Source organism: Neodiprion virginianus, chromosome 5, assembly GCF_021901495.1.
Source record: "Neodiprion virginianus isolate iyNeoVirg1 chromosome 5, iyNeoVirg1.1, whole genome shotgun sequence".
In the NCBI taxonomy this organism is placed as follows: Eukaryota; Metazoa; Arthropoda; class Insecta; order Hymenoptera; family Diprionidae; genus Neodiprion; species Neodiprion virginianus.
Window position 1 is genome coordinate 20,940,419 of NC_060881.1, and position 20,800 is coordinate 20,961,218.

At 38.7% G+C, this 20,800-nt stretch overlaps 1 protein-coding gene across 1 annotated transcript in view; it reads right to left on the reverse strand.

The window, feature by feature from the left end:
* Positions 1 to 6,926, reverse strand: part of LOC124304843 (zinc finger protein 648-like) — a 30,789-nt gene extending 23,863 nt beyond the window's left edge. Inside the window, exon 1 of the mRNA XM_046763544.1 lies at positions 5,515 to 6,926. The gene's annotated coding sequence lies outside the window, so the exon portion shown is untranslated. The remainder of the gene's footprint in view (positions 1 to 5,514) is intronic.
* Positions 6,927 to 20,800: the final 13,874 nt, after the last annotated feature.

Here is a 20,800-nt window from a genome sequence, read left to right on the forward strand (position 1 = left end):
TATGATCCGTATTTCTGGCGTTATGTGCGTGCATTTTCAGGTGCGTGAGGATCGATGTTCGTGTTTACGGCCAGACTGGGTCAGGACACTCAGCCCTTGGCCAGCTATCCACAGATCCCGGTGTGAGTGACGTGCGGCAGACACTCGAGTCGTGGCTGCTGCTGGGTTGCGCTGTTCCTAGATCGTCTAACTAATCGTGCGCTAGCTGACTGGCCGGCTCGTTGAAAATCCCTCTAGGATTTCTCTCGGCGTTACTCTTGCTGCCGGGCATCAACGTCAGACCTGTTTTGCCACGGTGTAATATAAATATATATATATATATATATATATATATATGCGTGCATGTACACCTACGTACGTAAGGAATGGCTATGTGTGTGTTTATACCAGTATGTAATAAATACATACAGACGTACAACGACCGCGTCTTTAGTTTAGGGATATTACTCTTTATCACTGGCTTGAGTATATGACGAGGAATCTGCTTAAATTTGTGTGATTTGAATATCGGATACTGATTTCATGAATATTCTGTTACTTGAGCTAGTTGCACGAAATTCTGTTGGAGCAGTTACATCGAGACTAGTCACTAATCGATCGATATATGTACAGTTTAAGTTCGGCTGGGAGTTATGCGTCGGTTTGGAAAAAGTTTTACTGTTATCTGCAATGGATATAGTTATCCCAAAATACCAGTCTTCTACTGGAATACATTAATAGCTGATTAACAAGGTGATTTTCTGAAAAATGGGGGATTCTGCTTCGGTATATTCGGTATGGAAATCAGTTTGGATTAGTCACTTTTATTCAAATCGTGGCAATAGTTGCTTCACTGTAATCGTTGAAAAACGACTTCAGGGAGTGGAGTTGAAATTATTTAGTACTCGAACTTAGTCGTTGGAACAAAGTATGCCGATTATAATGATGGAAATAGTGGTTTTTTTGTCTTAAGACTTGAGAATCAGTCGTTGAAAAAATTTCTGCGACTATGCCGGACAAAATTCAAATAATTCACCCTTTGAATATTGAAGATTATTGTAGTTTCGTGAACTAATCGTTTAAGTACTTGTCGATGTATCGACTAGTATCTAAAATCTCGTTTCCGAGATAGAAATAGTAGTTGTTAAATGGTAAGCATAACGGTCTTTACAGTTGCTATTTTCTTGCCTCGGCTTCTAATCCCAGATTCCGAGCAATTTGTGTTCGCTCCTGTAAAAGCTTCGGTACGCTATTTCGTCATAAAATATAGGAAAACTGGATACAGATCCCGAGGCAACTATAAGCGTTTGTCCACCTCTACTCGCCTCAGTTTCCGTAAATAGAGATAAAATCGTTTTGAAGAATCGTATCCACGGTCTGGATCGTAAAACGCAATAACGTAAAGAATAAGAGGAATAATAAATTGCGGAAAAAACGTGGAGAGGGGGGAGCGAAAAGAGACAAGACAAATTGTTCCGTATATATAGGATCACAATGTAACTTTGTCTCCAGGTGTACGAGTACCGAACCATGGAACGTACCGACCATTTTCCTCGCCAGGATAATAATCCGCATAATACAATATACGCCACAACGCACACTATGCGGTATTATAATTGTACTGTGAACATCTTGTGTGCAATACTTATTGTTAGACTAGCTGAGCTATAAAACGTCCTGCCTATCGAGCAACCTCGAATAAACATTTGTTTTCAGGACGTGGCATCGCCTGCGTAGTATGTTTTTGCCGGGATTTTCCTAGTGTATGCTGAATATACTCTCAAGCACTTGTAATACGCACATGCATGTGACACACACAACATATATACATATATATATATATATATATGTATGTATATGTATATACCAGTTGGCTGCTTGCCGAGAACAGAAAATAGCAGGAAGTTGGTTGGTCGGTCGGCAGGTTGGTTTGGTTCAGCCGACGGATCCCGGCCAAAACAAAAGAAAGCTCCGAAATGAGAAAGATATGCATCTTTATGCGTATGTACGTGTATGTTCGCATGTATACGTATGCACAAGGCGTGGGAGAGACACACTCGGTGTATGAATAATACTATTGTACGAGTATGAATATCTGTATACATATTGTGCGTGTGATTATATCATTTATCCCAACGCAACAGCCTCGCTTTGTAAATGAGGTTTGTATTATACGCTGTATACGTAAATTCGGATTATATGTACGGTACTACTTATCGCAATTAAGAATATTGCACCTTGTAGTCGGGGAGAGATGCAAGCAGTTTCCTTTACGCACGATCACGGAATCTTTATTTCACTTTTAATAAGATAAATGAAAATTTGTAGAGAAATTTAAAAAAAACGTAGGACTATTTCAGAAAAGTAAGCTCAAAGCAGTAACACTGCGGTGAGAAGTTTATGCAACGTCCAGTAAAGCAACGAAAGCTCGATCGTTAGAGACAGGGGATGAGATAAAAGACGCAAAACGGTATCTTTAAGTAATTTTCAGAATTCGGTAACATCCAAGAAAGAATGAATATCCGGTGGGAAGAAAAGTGAAATCAAATGAAGGCTTCTGCACGGTAAACGTTGGATTCCTACCTGTTTAAATAATAACAAATTCGAAATAAAATTCATAACTTACAGACATACAAAAATAGACACCAGATATCGACAATACAGTTGATAAATAGTTGTGAATTAAAAGCTGATAAGGTAAATAAAAAAACGTGATTCTCGAAAACCGGCATAGACAGATTTCGAAAACTGAAGAAAACAATCATAACTGTATCTGCTAATCAACGAGTCATGATATAAATCAGAAGATAAAAGTGATTTATATAGTTACGATTACCAGAGAACAAAAATTGATCGAAAATAAACTAATCTTTGCGTTCGTAGCTTGATTGCAAAAGTCACAATTGGTAGAAATTGAATAGAGAAATTTTTTAACAACCAAACACAAATATCATAAAAGTGTTTACTAATGAAAATGAAGAAATCACACGAAGAACAGGACACCGTGGGTATCGTAAAGGGACAGAAATGAGTATCCAACTAATTACAAGATGAATACCGAGTACAGTATCGCTCGAGGATCGAGTTGAGCAGCCAGTCCGGCGGTCTAGTCGTAGTCAGTTGCCATCTTTTTCCGTTTTCGCAACAGCTCTCCGCGTATATAACGCGCGTATACCGACGATTATATATTTATGCGTATGTACCTAATTACGTGAATGTATGTATACATAGTTATCGGGCTGCATCTCGAACCTGTAACGTATAAGCCATTCGTCCGTGTCTGTGGAGCACAGTTTTATGCTAGACGAGACGCACACTGTCTGACATTTAGTCGTGTGTGGGTCGCTGACGGTGGGACAGGTTCTCTCGTGTAGCCAGATGCAGGATACTTTGACATTTGCCGGGTCGGATCCAGCAGCCAGCCAACTCAATAAGCAGCTGGGACCTGAAGAACCTGGCGAACCGAACGAAACGCCGCTTCCCCAACACCGACTATCCGAGAACAATAAATGGCAGAAAAGAAGGCAACGAAAAGACAGAGAATAACGGCACAGATTGGCCGGATAGTGATCATAGAAGACAGACAAGAGCTGAATTGCAAACTTGAATCGTGCGAAAGATAATTCAAATTTTTATCGGCAGAAAGACCGTCGAATTAACGGAACTGTTGGGATCAGTTTCAACTAGGGACGAGAGAAACAGAAAAATAACGACTGTATCAAAATACGCGACGTATCACGTATCCTGTAACTACCAATCTACGATATACATGCATGTGTAGCGTTCGAATGACGAACGAAGCGAACGCGTTGTTCGAGGTGCGTGACCGACCTCGAACGACTCTCTGCAGTATGGATAGGATAGGATAGGATAGTGCAGAAAGACACACACGACGTTAATTAACCTACTACATCGCCTTCGATAGTCCAGCGTCATCGTGGTCGTCGTCTTATTACACATGTGAACACAAATAACACCCGGTTTGTCAGAATTGCACTTTCACCGCGTTCACAATTATCCGATATACGTGTTTATGCGACGCTCTGACACTGGCCGGCAGGTCTTCTTCGACGAATCAAATTTTCGATACTTCCATCGAGTTCCTTCCGACAATCCAAGACAGAAGTTCCTTTGCCAAAACCTCGGGGGAACCGCGGTTCGTGAGTTACACAACATTTGCCGTGGACCAATCACAGGCCTACCCGGAATAGCAGACTACACCGTACGAACGCTCTGATTGGCCAATCTTTAAGCCTTTGTTACTGGAAAACCGTGCCTCCCTCGATTCTCGAGCAAAGAGACTTTCGTCTCAGTTTTTTGCCAGGAATCTACCCTCTGGGTCGGTACGACACGCAAATATTTCAATCACAGTCACCCGAAAGTGAGAAGAGAATTGCAATAATACCATGTGAATCAAAGAACAACCGGACATTTTGCTTCTCTTTCTTCTTTCCTTTCTCTAGTTTCGTACAGGTGTGATCTCCATATTGCGTATTTAGGTACACATTTACTGGGCCGGAGCTAAGAAAATTCCTGATATGTAAATTACACCGCGCAACAAGTTGCACACACACGTGTTCACACATGTATACGGATACCTGTTGTAGGGTGCCTGTGATTTTGTTATTAATTACCGCTGCACAGCTGAAGTGTGTCTATGGACTTCTGGACACAAGGAATTTAAGCCAATTATATTTATGCCCCTTGCACGCGAGTCGTTGCCCGCCGGCCCACTGTTGGACCATTTTCCCATACGTTTCTACAAATGTGATATACATGCATGCGGCACAACGTTGTAATTTTAACTTAATTAGAAGAAAACAAATTTATGAAATTTCAAAGGGAAAAAATGAAAACGGCAAATTCGACTGGAATTTGGAGTATTCGTAATTGGTTCATGGAACTGGTAGCGATGAATTTAAAAATCTATTCATTGCAGAGGATAAAATCGGCAAGTTACATATAGTTGGAGGATGTCGATGAGTCCGGAAATCTTTAGCATTATCGGTCAAACGAATCATCGTCTCGGAGACAATTTTGTTGCCGTATTACGTATAGAATATAACTAGACGCAACACGGTTTGAACAATTCAAAAAACGGCTTCTGACAGAGTAAAAGAGTTCTTTCACACTTTCTCCATCCAGATTTCAATCGAAATAGTGTACTTCTTGTCTGGTGAATTTCAAATCTGGTGAGAATGATGAATGGTTGGTAGATTAGTAGATTGGTATAAAAACAACTACAATTTAACCAATAAAAAATTATGCAGTTTGGTAGGGAAAACGACTTTCGTTGCCGAAGGCGTCTTTTTAAGAGTGGAAATCGAAGGGTAATTCTGGAACCGGATGTCATTGGGAATACCTTGCTGATGTACATCCTGTTTGTTCGGTAAATCACCTGTGCACGCAGCGCCTGTATAAGTTATTCGGTGTCTAAAATGAACAAATATACAACCGTTTTAAAAAGTTCACATCGATCGCCATCGTCTAACTAATTTACCACGATGTGGAATATGGGTTAAGGGGTAAACCAACCTTAAAAACCGGTTGATGATATCAGAACCATCAGCGCAGAGTGTAGGAGAGAGAGAGAGAGAGAGAGAAGACGACGAGGTGGAGAAGTAGGGGGCGTTGCTGCGGCGTTGAAGCAACGCGATGCTGAGAAGAGTCGAAGAAGTCAAAGCCGGCTGGCGTCCGTTCCGGTTGTAAAACACTTCCACGGTTTCTCGTACTTCGATTCGTCCCGCAGGGTGTCGTCTTCAGAATAGCAGAGTGAATCTTTGGTTTTAGGACACAATCTGCTGTCCGATCAGCAGGCACCAAAAACGTCCGCGCAGACCAGAAGGCTGGAAGTGCGTCCAGCTGGCAATCCCAACGAAAACAGTAACGAGCCACTACTTCCAAGGAACATGGCAAATCTGTGACGAAAATTGCGGAGGAAACACGCGGCGCACTTTTCTCTCGCGAGGTGTGAAAATTGCGAAGAAGTATAAAAAGGAGAATGTGAATAGAAGAATTGAAAATGAGTGATCAGCTTCAGCTATAAATCACGATCATCCCGATCAACGTTTTCGATTACGTTCCCCCGTGTATTAGAATCTCGGTGCGAACGAGAAGACGTACCAAACACTTTCCACATGACTGCTCTCTGCAGCTCGGACACCGATTTCTTACTTTATTGACGATTTTTTATTTTTTTATTTTTATTTTTTTCCACACTCTCAAGGATTATAACCGATTATTTTCATCACCGCACTTGATTTACCGCGCTCAACGAAACCGGTAGTTCACAGTCCGCAGAAAAACGTCACTGTATGGTGTTCGACGGTAACCGCAGTGGTTGTTTTCTATTATTTTAAGTACTTTGAGTATGCAGCAATTACTTGATCGGTGAAATATCCTGTTCGGCATAAACCGGTCGCTTTAACGGATTATAAAATTGTTATTATAAATACTTGTGTATAGCGCAGTCAATATTCTCGTCGAGCTGCTATAATTCGACAATTAACTACCTGATCAATCACACGGTACACACTTGAACATAGCGACGATTAATCGGTATAATAACATTATAATATGCCCACGAATCCGTAACAACACCTGTATCATATACGTATCACAAGAGGAAAAAGAATAGAAAATAACGTTGCACGTATGTTTGAATTACGAAAAACGCACATCACGAGGCACAACGACGATGCGTATGTATTTTACGTACGAGACACTGAAAACAGACGAAGGGGGATGATTCAGGCACAGAACTAACTGTTCGGGGTTTTCGGAACGATTATAATTTCAGTGACAACCGCTTTGGGTCCGGGTCCGCGTCGGAGGCCGTCGGCCACGAGAGTGCCAGCCGGTCGGGGGCCTCATCGAAGACAAAGTTGACTCCGCTAACCGACGACCGTTGCTCGGCAAACGCGAGAGTGTGGAGGTGCGTAAGGCCCTCGACGACGGACCGAAGTGTACCGCTGCCTATACTCCGCTCGCAATAACGTTTAACGTGGGCCCCACCGCTGGCCCAAGACGCGTACTGTACCTACCATCGTTCTCTGTGTGCAAGGTAGGTTCGTGAGCTGGTGGTTAGGTAGGTAGGTTGGTATTTCGCCTCAGGGCGCCTCCGAAGCGTAGCGGTACTTCTTTCGGCCCCACCGCTGACATGACGCCTTTTACCACCACCACCGCGATCCTTCCTTCACCCCCCCCCCCTCCTTCTCTCCCTCCCCCGCACCTCCGCCACCCCCCGTCAGGCCGCTACCCGCCTTCTCGTTCCCTCGGAACAGCGCCATGCTGCGCACCGAGAGTAGATATCGCTGACCCCACCATGTGCGGACTCCTCATCGTCTTCATCTTCATTCGCCTCATTGTTGTCGCTCCTTTTCATCCCTCAGGATCGGTTTTCCGTCACGAACGACACGTGCTCTCGTCACTCGTTGTGTCGGGTAGTCGGGGAAAAATAAGACCGTATGCACGGTTTGCGGGATGAAAAAATAAAAATTTTAACTTCGTACGGAAGTTGATTTTTTTATTTTCTTTTACAATGTGTAGCTTGAGGAGTTTCTTAATGTGGTAATTCTTTAGTTTTGTTGCGCCCGAGGCTTGATATATTTATAAGGATATTTGAAGAAACTTTAACGGAACCTCGGACTTCTATTTCAGTTTCTAAGTCTGTCCCGAAACATTTAATTTTCCGATTCGAATTAACTCTCTTGACATTTTTATCGGATACCTGAGAACGTAAGTAAAAAATTTACTGAACATCGAATTTTTTTTACACGTCGCATCGATCGAAAAAAATGTTGACGGTGAATGCCGGTAATTCTGTGTTATTCAAATGGGAGGATTCGAAGGCTTTCGGGCAGAACTCTAAAATGAGATTGGAGTTTGGCGTTTCGACAAAAATTTTTTAATATTTGTTTCAGGAGATTTCAGGCTATGGAAGTAACAAAGTTCGATAATGGCAATTTTTGGGGCCACCTCATTACGTATATTCGTTTGAATCCTATAATTGAACAACATAAACAATCTTGCACATGCTTGATTTTTTAATAGGAAAATTATTGAACGTAACTTTACGAGAGCTGAAACACATGTAAAATTCATTCAACCATTTGCGCGACGTCAATGTTCCATATTTGAGCGAGACAAATTGCCAAAATACCTTTAAAACCTTTTCAAAGAGTAATAACGTGAGGTATATATTTACAAACTAAGTTATCGTTTGAAAAGATAGAAATTTTTTTTACGCTTCGGCAATCAAGTTTTACACCGAATAATTATATTATAGACAGCGTTTTTTTTTTTTTTTTTTTTTTTTTTTTCTTGTTTCTTAGCCTAAATTACAGGGTTTGTAGTGATAATTGCTTCCCAGTTACCTTGAAGTTACATTCACGAATATACTTCCGAGTTGTCAAATGCCAAAATTGCTGTTGCTTTTACCGTAACAAAATATCCCGCCCGTATAATTTTATGCCGTAGCGTGCATGTGATTTCGACAGTTCAGTTTTTCCGTGTTGTAGAGGTCTTCAACCTTGATTAATGGTTTGGTTCATCTGAAAGGTTACATTTCTTGTAACATCATTTCGTGATCTTGAACCAAACTCGAGAAACATTTTTAACACGTTTCTACTCGAAAAACGATTTTTCACGATTGGCTACATGACGAAAAAAACAATTGAAAACCTGGATTGATCATGAAAATTTCGTGTCCACATTTAATTATAGACCCTGAATCTCTCTGACCGAGCGGAACAAAATTGTAGATTTTGTTCATTTGTCATCTCTTGTACCTTCATTTTTATTATAATTTATGGTGTACTATTGAAGAAGGTTTGTCATCCTAGATACATGTATGTATCGCAGCATAAACTATACATTTATAAAAAAAAAAACGTGATGCAGATAATGCCATGATTATGGTACAGTGCTCACGGTCATCCGTGACCGACCGTCTGTTCGTCGATCGAATATTTGGGACTTTTACATTATCTGAGAAGCTTCCGATGAACGCAGAAATTTTTTTTTCCATTTTTTAGAACTCCTCTTCTTGTTCAACGTTCATAACTGTCAGACTAATTTCAATCGGTCTAAAATCCGTTACGTTTCGCATCTAATTCAGGTGTCATTCTTTGTTTTCTATAGAGACCGAAGAACGGTGCATGAAGATGCAAGAAGTGTGTAATAAAGATTCGTCTTCAAGATATTCCAAAGAAATCGAAGGCTCCATGTAATTCTTTTTTTTTTTTGATCTTTCACTAAAGATCCAAATCGTTAATTGTGAGTATAATACAAAATAGAAAAAAAAAGAAAAACATGCATGACAGAATTTCCGAGAAGGATGCTTTGAAAGATGAAAATTACCATAAAAGGAAGGGAAAACATCGCTGAAGATAAACTTATACTTACATACCGAATTAACGCGAGTTTGGTTTTCCATTACACTGCATGATGTTTGTTTTTCAATTCGCTGCAAGTGATCAAAACTTCATTCAACATCTTTTTGACTCCTTGCTTCTGTCATTCTGGGAAGAAGCGAAGTTACAATAATCTCGCTGGAAATGAAAACTTGACTTTTGACCAGATCTGGACGTTTAGAGAACTATATCAGTTTTTCGTACAACGATACCTCGAGAATGAATTAACGGATTTCAATGACTTGTGAAAGATGAGATTTTTTGGTCCAAAAATATTCGGACCACTGATACTGATGGACTGATTCAAGCGTAACTTGATCCATCGGTTTAGCTTTATTCGACTCAGAAGCGGTCAGGTTTTGAGAAAAATTCGTTCATCAATATCTCAGTTTCTTGTTTGAACGAAAATCCTCTCGTGCAAAATTCCCATTTTCGCAAACAACTGAAATTTATTGTGTGGGGTTCGAATTTCAGGCCAGTCAAGACAACAAGTCGAAAACAGATGAACTAATTCAAGTTCGAAGTAATCAGATACAGAACAAGAATCGATCCAGCAATCTTCGAATATTTTGTAAAAATATAAATCCTCTGGTACAAAATTCTGATTTCAGCAAAAAAATAAAACAAGAAAAAACGGAAAATACCTATCGGGCCAGGTCAAAATTTCAGTACCAGTCACAAGGATAACTCGAAAACGAATGCGCTGATTCATCTTCCAACCGTTCGAATTCCGAAAAAAAATTCCTCCAGCGATCCGCAATTTTTTATGTCCCAAAAAAATATTCTCAAAAATCTTTCCAGGACAGGGAAAAATTTCAGGCAAGTCGGGAGACTTTTGCGCCCGGTCAATTTTCCCGCCAAAGTTCAGAAGGACGATGGTAAAAAACGAAGAGCGATTGATCGTACGGTAGAAAACCGGGGCGGCAAGGCGTTTTTCCTCACGCGCGCCCGGCTTTACCTGAACCTCCGAATCACGGTGTGGAAGCCGATCGACTCCGAAAGTGAGGCGAAGCCGAAGGAGGTGCAGGAGAGATGCAGATGACTGTGTAGGCGCGGATGATCGGGGGCTGGGAGGCTCTCTCTCTCTCTCTCTCTCTCTCTCTCTCTCTCTCTCTCTCTCTCTCTCTCTCTCCTCCTCTCCTCTCTCCGTCACTCTCCGGAGCGTCGGCTGCTACAGGGGTACGCGGCTGTCTGCAGGCATATGCGCGTCATCCGGCCAATCGGGATGCGAGACCTACATTCGCCCCTTCCACAAGGCCTTCCGCTCCGAGCGTCGGGCCCAACACGCCGGTTCCACCAGAGTTCCGGTCCCGTTATACCAACGCCGATACCCCCGCCTCGAGAACTTTTTACGAACAAACCCAGCTCGCCTCTCTACCTACGTGATCCTCGGCTTCACGTCTTATTCCCGGCCATCCGTTCCTCTAGGTTTCTTACATACTTGCATGCGCATATTTTTATTATTTTCATCTAGCGCGAGCGCGCCTTAACACACACACACAAATACATACACACGCGTGCAAAAGAATCATCTTTTATTAGAACTCGACATCCTCAGGATCTTCGTTTTTTACCCCCCCCACCCTTTTTTTTTGTTGCCGTTACAGTTTCCGGTATATTTCATTCCTCGTACCTCGAATCGAATGGATACGTAGACTAAAAGAAAAAAATTTGCCTCCCCCTCCTCTCCCATACTTGCGCAAAAAATTCGTCCCTTATATACTTGCGTATAATCGTAAATTTAAACGTATACTGTTTTCTCTTTTGCATCGATATCGATTCTCTTTCAGTTTCTTCGTATACTTCTCTGAATAATTTTTTCTCTCATCGACATTATTATTGTTTCTGTTTTATTGTCATTTTTGTTCTCTTTTTATTTTTTGTCTGTTTCGTTTCTATTGCTTTGCTCTTATTCGACTAAACCTCTTCACTTTTTAGTACCGGGCTGTTTCTTCATGCTTGGCTGACTCCTTGACTCGCCGTCGCTGTTGCTGCTGTTGCTGCCTTTGCTCGAGTCGAGTTGAGTTAAGCTGAGTTGAGCCTGAATCTTTACTACCTGCAGTATCCACCTCTTTACTTTTACACTTCATACCGCAGGGTATGTATACGTATAATATTTGTATGCATGTATGTATACTGCACCTACGGTTACTCAAACACCTGAACAACTTTGCTCGCAATTAGCTCCTAGACCTCGAGACACTGATCGAGACTTATTAAGTCTATGAACATTCTGTTTTTATCCATGCGATTGTATTATTTTTTCAACCATCGTCGCAAAATATTCAATTTGAATACTTTGGCGAATTTTTGTACCTCTCCCGACTGAATCTTCATGGGGAGAACATTTCATTCCGACAATAAGTTACGATATATGTAATCAAAACAAGACAACTGTCATTTTAAACTAACAAAAGTGACATGTTCACATGTAATTCATACGGTACGCTTACGATTGAACTTAAGTATTAAAGTTGCAGCGGTACTTGTAGAATATTATATTTTCAAAGCGCAATGCGATGCGTCAGAAGGAATTGCTGATAATTGAGAGATGAAGAATGAAATTCCTTGCGCCAAGTTTGCAGCCTTTAAGTAGGTGTGTGTTTATAATTGTGTGTGTGTGTGTGCGTGTGACCGTGTAATGCGTGGATCATCGCCATTTTCATCGTATACAAGAAAGATCTGCAGAAGCGGTGGTACCGGTATTTAAACGTGATCGTCGAGATGAGCTTCTTCTCTTTGTTTGCCTTCGAGTATTATACCCATAAATACTTACATATGTTTGCCATGGATATACGTGTATATTGTAATAACTCCATACGCTGTACAAATTGCAATATCGGTGCATCACCTCGGAATCGCAAAATGTACGTGTGACCACGTACGCTATCGCATGCACACATCGTTATTATTATACTATGTATGCTGCCAAGGACGTTGGGGAGAATTTGTGAAACGTACTCAACTCTGCATGCACTTCAAACATTACCGTTATATTTATAAATACGTGCAGCGTGTCTATTTCTCGAAGTATAAGCGAACTACATACGTGATGAATGTAAATTTTCTTTACTTTCATTGTTTTTATTGTTAATCCATATCGGGATCATTTATAATTAACGTCACATCTCTGTAATCGTCATTGTCTTTATATCGATGTACGTTGTCACGGCTTTTTCTATCGTATTCTACATGAATCTGATATCAATTCCTGTGATTTTTATCGTTACTTAATTATACTTAGGTATCATTCTTCAAACAGTAGTAGTCAGCATTATCGATATCATTAATATTGATGTAAACATTATTCTCATGTATTATTCCAAAGCATTATGCTAATCTGCAATTATTCAGTTTTACGCATATCTGACAAAAATTAATCAATTTCTCGAAAAGTGATCAAGACACCATAAAGTTAATCGTAGATAACAGGTCAACAAAAAAAATGTTTTATTTTGTTTTGGTTTTATATTTAAACGAATAAATTTTAATTCTATACATCAAATGATAAGCAAAATCTTCATTTATTATTCGTAAGGTTTGCTTTTGTTTTGTTTTTTTTTTTTTTTTTTTTTACTTCGATAAACAAGTCTTGAAGATTTTGGTTGATAGTATCTATAAGCAGCATGTTGAAATAAAAAGCAAACTTTGTCTAATAAAACTAGTTTTTCCTTTTATTAGTTACGGGGAAGGAGTCGAAATTTTGCCGTCTAGAGCGCAGACGTTTGAAGAAAGGTTAGTGAAAAAATTGTAACAAATATGAACGAGGAAATTTTTCGATACATGAAGTGTATGTTATATAATCGCAGGTTGCATGTATTGAAACACCAGAGAGTGGAAATATTTAATCGTTTGTTCGTTCGGTTCGTTAGCCGTAAACCCCTCGAGGGCTATTCCCCTCCCGAATATATAATATACGTATATACATGCATACATGCATACACATTTATAATATCTATGTAATAGCACGTGTGTGCGATATTGTAATTACGTACAAAAGAATATTTTCGAAACTCACATGTGTATCCGGCAAACAGTAATTTTCATTGACGAAATTTGTGAAAATCTGATAACAGATGCATTTAAATAACTGTATGTACTTAATTGTTCCTCAATAAAATACATTGTACCGTAAAATTCGTGATAAATTTGACAGAAAAACAAGATTTAAAAAAAATTCACATCGATATTGGGCGGGAAAAAATATACTCGTTACAACAGTGAATATGTATCGCGTGCACGTACGCACACATTAAAATTGACCATTCGAAAATTCGATTTTCCATCCCGCGGGTAAAGAATCATTATATCCTACACATGGACCTGTTACTGTGTATACTTTGTTGTACAGAAAATACATTTTACTATAATTATCTATATTTTATATAAAAATACATGTTACTATAATTATCTCTACGTATATATTTTCGTCCCTCCAGAATATCACAATGAGTGAAAAAATAATCGTCGTTTTTTTAAATGGATGAATAACGCGAAAGAATATTATGATGAATATTATTAGCAAAGGCAATGTCATTCTCATAATATACTTTCGCGTTATTCATCCATTTAAAAAAACGTCGATTATTTTTTCACTCGTTGCGATATTCTGGAGGGACGAAAATATTTGCCGAACGAGTGAATTCGCGCGACGAACTGCCGCTGCTTTATGCTCAGGTAAAAACTTGTTGAAGTCTCCGTCGCGAGGGCCAGCAGAGATCTTTAAATTATACCGACTCGCAGCCGCCGCCGTCGTCGCCTGACAAGGCGTTCAAGTCTCTGTGCCGTCCGGTCAGTAAAAGCATTGCAGGTGCCTCTGATTCTGTGTATAGAAGAAGCGAGGTACCGAAATTATTGCTGAATATTACCGTCATCAACAAAAAACGGTACACTCTTTGTTTTCCGATATTTTTAGTATTTTTCGCGTCGTTGTTCTGTTTTTTTTTTTTTCACCACATTTGTGAACAGTCTAAGCGCCGTATGGGAATTAAAAAAAGAAAAAAAAAAAACCATCGAAAGACTCTACGAACTTGAAAAACTCCGCAAACGTCGGATGAAAATTTGTCTCTCATTTCTGATTATATCCCGATTATTATCGAAGAATTTTTCAAACGTTTCTTACACGCAAAATCTGAACACGAAAATTTTCATAATTTGTCAGCATTGTCAATTGATCATCGAAAAACATTTTCGATTCAGAAATTTCGATCTCGACCATTCTCTGTTCTCTAGAAAAAAAAAAAAAAAACCCAGTACCTCAAATTTTGACAATTTCTTTATACAGCAAATCTGCAGCAAAAAAAATATTCAAGTGTAATTAGGTAAAAGATAAAAAAAAAAAAAAAACAATCCAACTTACTATACAATACAATGCCTGAAATATAATTATATCAGAGTCGGTGAAAAAAAATTTCTCCGAAGTTTCCTGTTACTGTTAATTCTCAAAGAAAGTTAAAACAAAAAAAAAAAAAACATTTCGTCAAGAGGGATATTATTTATATTACATATTACGTATGATCGATTGCAAAATTATTCGCTGTATAAACACAACTACCACATTATAATACGCATTACGAATGTATAATAACGCACATGCATGGGTATATATAATCATGCGGTGCAAAAGGGATACATTAAGAGACGGAGACAGTGAAAAAAAAAAGAAGAAACACTAATGTGCGTTCACACACGAGTCTACACGGCATGGGTAGCACGAACGGGCGGACAAACGGGCAGTCAGACAGGAGATTCGGTTCGATGGTCCCTCGTAGCTCGAGCTAGTTGCGCTGCCCGCCGCAGCAGCAGCAGCGGCGTTACGGGCCGGAGAGTTACGCCTCACGTACCAGCGAGCTGCGTGGGCCGGAGCTACATGCGTCGAATATCCGTCTACCTGCGTATTACCCACTTGCGCGCGTGCGCTCTGCGCGCACTGTTACACAGCCGTGTACGTATACGAGCTCGAACGAACACCTGACACTCGCGGAAACGACGCTCATGCTGAGTTTTGCGGCTTGCCTTGTGCGCAGGTGAGCCCGCGAGCACACGTGTTCGCGATTAACTACATGCTCGAATTTTCTCGTCGGAAGGGAACCGGAAGCCACCCCGGTTCTCGCCGAGGATTCGTGTAATGTCGCGTGTAATATTTTCGGAGGTAATTGTAATCTTGATTCGAGAGTCGTTGGGTCGGATGTTTTGGAATGATTTTCCCAGTCGGGGAAAAATAGTTGTTGAACGGAAATTGGTTTAGAAAATATTTTTTCTCATCTCGCGGGGCGATGTTAGGGAAATCCGGATAACGAATTTTTTTATTTTTATTTTTTATCTCCTTCTACCATAAGGGAATTCGTGAGGGTAAGCGCGACGATGGTAGTCGGTATGAAATTCGTGGTAACAATTTTTTGTATTTGTCGGGAGTTAGTGGAGCGGTGTTCGGGAAGACCGAATCACCGACAACTTTGAGCTCTTTAACGCATTTAGTACAAAGAAATAAATTATGGCAAAGATGCGGAAGGTGCGTGATATATAGGAATGTTATCAACAATTGACACTGTCCGCGAACTTGTTGCGTGATGTGAAGGGAAGCCTGAATAACGAATAGTTTGAAACCCCCCTTGCTAAATTTTTGATTTTTTGCGTTGTTTTTTTTTTCGACAGATTATTTTACCTAAGTCAAGATTCTTAGCGTAATATCTTGGTTAAATTATTAAACAATCATATAAAATCGTTAAAAAAATTTATACAGCAAATAACGTCATAACTGTTCAGAATTTATTTTTAGATGACTCATTTTACTACAATTTTTTTCGCTTTCATACTTCGGAACAATTTTACTGTATAGAATACATCGTATCACCTGGTTTATGAATAAATGATACAATAGATTTAAAAAATGTCAAATATTCTATACATGCATCATTTTTACAACTTTATTAACCATGAACAACAAAATCCTCGAGTTATTTCGAAAATTTGTTTTCTCCTGCATTTTATACAAAGTATGGACATCAAACTTATGCATGTGAATGTTTAGTTTTTTTTTTTTTTTTTTTTTCAACTCATTTTAAGTATCGAAAAACATGGAAAAAACTAATGTAATTTGCATTTAAATTTTCAATCGCTCGGTGACACGTGTTAACGTTAAAGAAAATACCATTTAATATTATTTGGATATTCGTGGGGTAAAGGTGTTGATACACCGAAGATGATGATATATTTTTTTAAATATACAAACGTATTCCTTGTCTGAAAATAATTTCCCAAATGTAGATGTAAATGAAAAATAAAAACAAAAACACGTGATTTGAAAATATTTCTTCAGAACCAGAGGGGAAAAATTGGAAAAACACTAATAATGAATATTTTCACCGTACATTATATGTACTGTTTATAAATGAAGTGATATGACCGTTGTGATAATGAAATACATAAAACATATTCAAATTAAAAATAGATATTATTCTGTAATAATTGGGCCAATGTTTGGTGAGCCCGGGTTAACACCGTTTTCGTGTTGCATATTATAAATGAAGAAAACCAGCAACTAGAGCGAATATTTCTGAAAAAAATGTACACATATGAGTAAATTCTATGAGAATGAAGCGATATGAAAAATAATATAATATTGGTAAACAGTGTGCTGGGAAAAGTTGGGCAATGCTCGGGAAACACTTGATAGTGAATTTCAGTCAATTCAGATAAAATATAAGAATGAAAAATAAATCGGTGGAAATATTTACGGAGATACTTGACGTGAAAAATCGTTTATCGGTAACTAGTCAGAAATGATTACAGGCAAACCCTACACTGAGAAAAATTTCATTTGTTAAAGTAACTAAAAAAATTGAATAAAACAGTTATCGTTAAAAAAACTGCTTGAATATTGTTGGAATTACGAAAAACGAGGCACGCGTAACCATTTCGCGCTATCGTCGATCCTTTCTCGGTAATTGCAACGCAAAATCAGTTTGTTCGGTTTACTCTACTTTTTTTAGTTAAACAAGGCTTTAACGTCAATTTATTGTTGCGCGAGCATTAAATTTTCGCAACAGTTATACAAGAAAATATAGTAACAGTGATCGTAATGAGAAAGAATAGTAACGGATACTAGACTTTCCGGTAACAGTTAAAAAACTAATTTTCATCCTGTACCTGGAACTATATTTTTCGATTCTGGCAAAAAATGAAAATAGTTAAGGACCGAACGTTAACCGGAACTAAAAGTTTCTCTCAGTTTAGTAAAAACAACGACCGATGCGTAAGAAATTTGTTCGAAAGATGTATGCACGTTCTTAGGCTCAGGTATACGCATCAAACGGATCGTTTACAACAGTGTTGCATTAATGAGAGCGTGATCGCGATTAAGTGCACACACGTGTAATGTGTATGTGCATTATAAATAGAAGCAGCTTGGGTAGGCGTGTTAAGTGTAGTGTACCTCGATATTCGTCATGGAGTGCCCACCTCCCCGCCTGAAACTAACAGTATACAGGTACGTGGATTATATACACATAACCCGTGTAGTTTACGCTTATACATGTATGTACATGCACACCCCAATGCCGGTATATGGATAGATGGTGCATATTAAGATTTGCGGAACGAATCAAAGCGCGATGCGCGATCCAATTATTATATCCACTATTTTACACGGATACGCATACATGGATCTAAGCGAATATGGATTGCCAATGCCGTCGGTACGCAAAGATACTTCATAGATCTACCTTGATACGCCTGCGTGTGTGATCATCACACATATGTAATTGTATCGGAACAGTTGCAAGCAGGTAGCAGGCATAGTGAGAGCTCGATACGCGTATTAAATTATGAAAAAAGAATGAAAATAAGAAGTGTGAGGAATCCAGTTGACTACAGCTCGGGAAAGAAGAAATTCGTTTTCTTTGCTACAAAGGCCTTGAAGCTATTTGTTGGAAAGGAAGCCGTTTCATTTGAATAATCGACGATGTCTGTTGAATAGATTGAAAATGATTTTTTTTTTTCCCTCTTCTGTTATGATATTTAAACATCGAATCTGAGCGTGTGAATAATTCAACTGATTCCGAAGCTGAATCGAAAAATCTGGACTATTCTTTTCTAAGTTTTTCATATCAAAACATTACACTGATTGTGAGTGAAATTTTTAATTCCGGTTACCGTTCGGTCCTTAACTATTTTCATTTTTTGCCAGAATCGAAAAATATAGTTCCAGGTACAAGATGAAAATTAGTTTTTTAACTGTTACCGGAAAGTCTAGTATCCGTTACTATTCTTTCTCATTACGATCACTGTTACTATATTTTCATGTATAACTGTTGCGAAAATTTAATGCTCGCGCAAGAATAAATTCACGTTAAAGCTTTATTTAACTAAAAAAGTATAGTAAACCTCAGAAACTGATTTTGCGTTGCAATTGCCAAAAAAGGATCGACGATAGCGCAAAATGGTTACACGTGCCTCGTTTTTCGTAATTCCAACAATATCGAAACAGTTTTTTTTTAACGAAACCTGCTTTACTAAATTTTTCCAGTTACTGTAAGAAATGAAATTTTTCCCAGTGTATGAATGAAAATTCGATAAAAGCGGAATGACAACGTTTTTACCAGTTAATGCTTTCATGTAACAATGTTCTTGCATTTTTCATATCCGCACGGTGCGTATTCCATGCGTGTGTCTCACAATCAAGTGACGCGAAGGCTATATCACTTTCAAATTTCACGACCTACGACAATAAATTTATTTAAGACCTAACGTGACGCGCCCGTTTCATATACATTCGGCATATGCGTATCTTGCAGAGATTCACGCGTTTCGTGTTTATAAATTTAAATACGAGTTTACGCGCATGCAATGATATTACATTTTGAACACTGCGCGTGATTATACAAACAATACTTATATAATATCCATGAAAATTGTATAGGCGTATTTATTTTCAACTTCAGTATTTAAAAATCGTATCGTTAACATCGATTTGACACCTTTCGTAAATAACAAATACATGCATTACGTATGTATTTATTCTCTGAATGGACACAAAAAAATTCACTTTAAGATACTCGTTCTCGTCACATGAACAGGATAAATTTTTTTTCTTCACTCCTTTTTGCTGCGTATTTTAGGTAAGGTAAAAAAATTTTGAAACACGATTTGCTGGATAAGCTGTTTATATGTATACGTATTCATGCTGTTCTACAATTAACGCGAACTTTTTCACGATTCGAACTACCGAGTTATTCCATTTCTTTATTTCTTGCTTATTTATAGACGAAGAATTTTTACTTTTCTCTTTAGGCACGATCGTTAAAAACTCGAGTGCCTTATAAATTGGCCATCGCGAAAAACTTCGAAAAATATCTCAAACCACATAGGAATCGACGCACGTTTTGGCACCTGAGAATTACTTTCCGAGCATTTTCAAGAGTGAATGTCTTTAGCCCTCGGATTTCTTGCGAACAAAATCACAGTCAAGCATTTACTAACAAGCTTATACATCTGATCCCACTTCTGCTCTTCACAAATCTGGAGACGCAAATATTACGAAAGCATTTTTTGGCCAGAACGGGCAGGTTTATTTAACTTTTTTGTTTTTTTTTCCCCATCGTTTTGCCATTTCTGCAGCGATTCTGAGGTTTACCTTTTTTGGGCAGCGTCTCCAAGTGGAGCGAATTAAGATTTGCCGGTCGATAAAATGTCGCTTGATGAGTTAAAAAAAAATTAAAGGAATCACAGGTATATAAATGTTAAGTATGTTATTTTATATGTGCCGATACATCATGCTGCTGTTTAATGAAACACTTTTACGCCTGAACAAGATGCAATCGCACTTAGTTGCGTTGCTAAGAAAGTATCGATGCAGGCGCGTTGAAATATCGATGATGTCTTCGAGCGATCAATTCAGCAATGAATCGTCGACTTTTCAATTCCTGCGCGAACGTACGTAATGCATAATATGATCGCAAAACGCCAAGATTTATATCTTGAATGAAATTTTTATAGATCAGTCTCGAGATTAAAATGCACCAGAAAACAACTACCGAAAAATGAGCAAGTAGGAGATACATATGGATTAAAACCGTGAACTTGGAGAGATGGCTTGTTCGATTTATGCAAAAAATTTCAATCAATAAATATCTCAACCGTCAAAGACGTCAGTTGATCGTCAAAAAAAACGGATCCCTTCATTTACAGCTACGCGTATACTTTTATATCGCATTTCACATATGATATAATATTCTTTGAGTGTCGTGTGTAGTTGTTCTTTTTGTTTTCTTTTTTTTTTTTTTTTTTTTCAACGAGAAATTAGCTCACCTCGCACAGTATTCTTTTTCATCATAATTCAGACATGCATGAAGCACTTCGATACACTTTTACATGTAATGTATAATCCATCTTTCTATCCTCCATGTAAA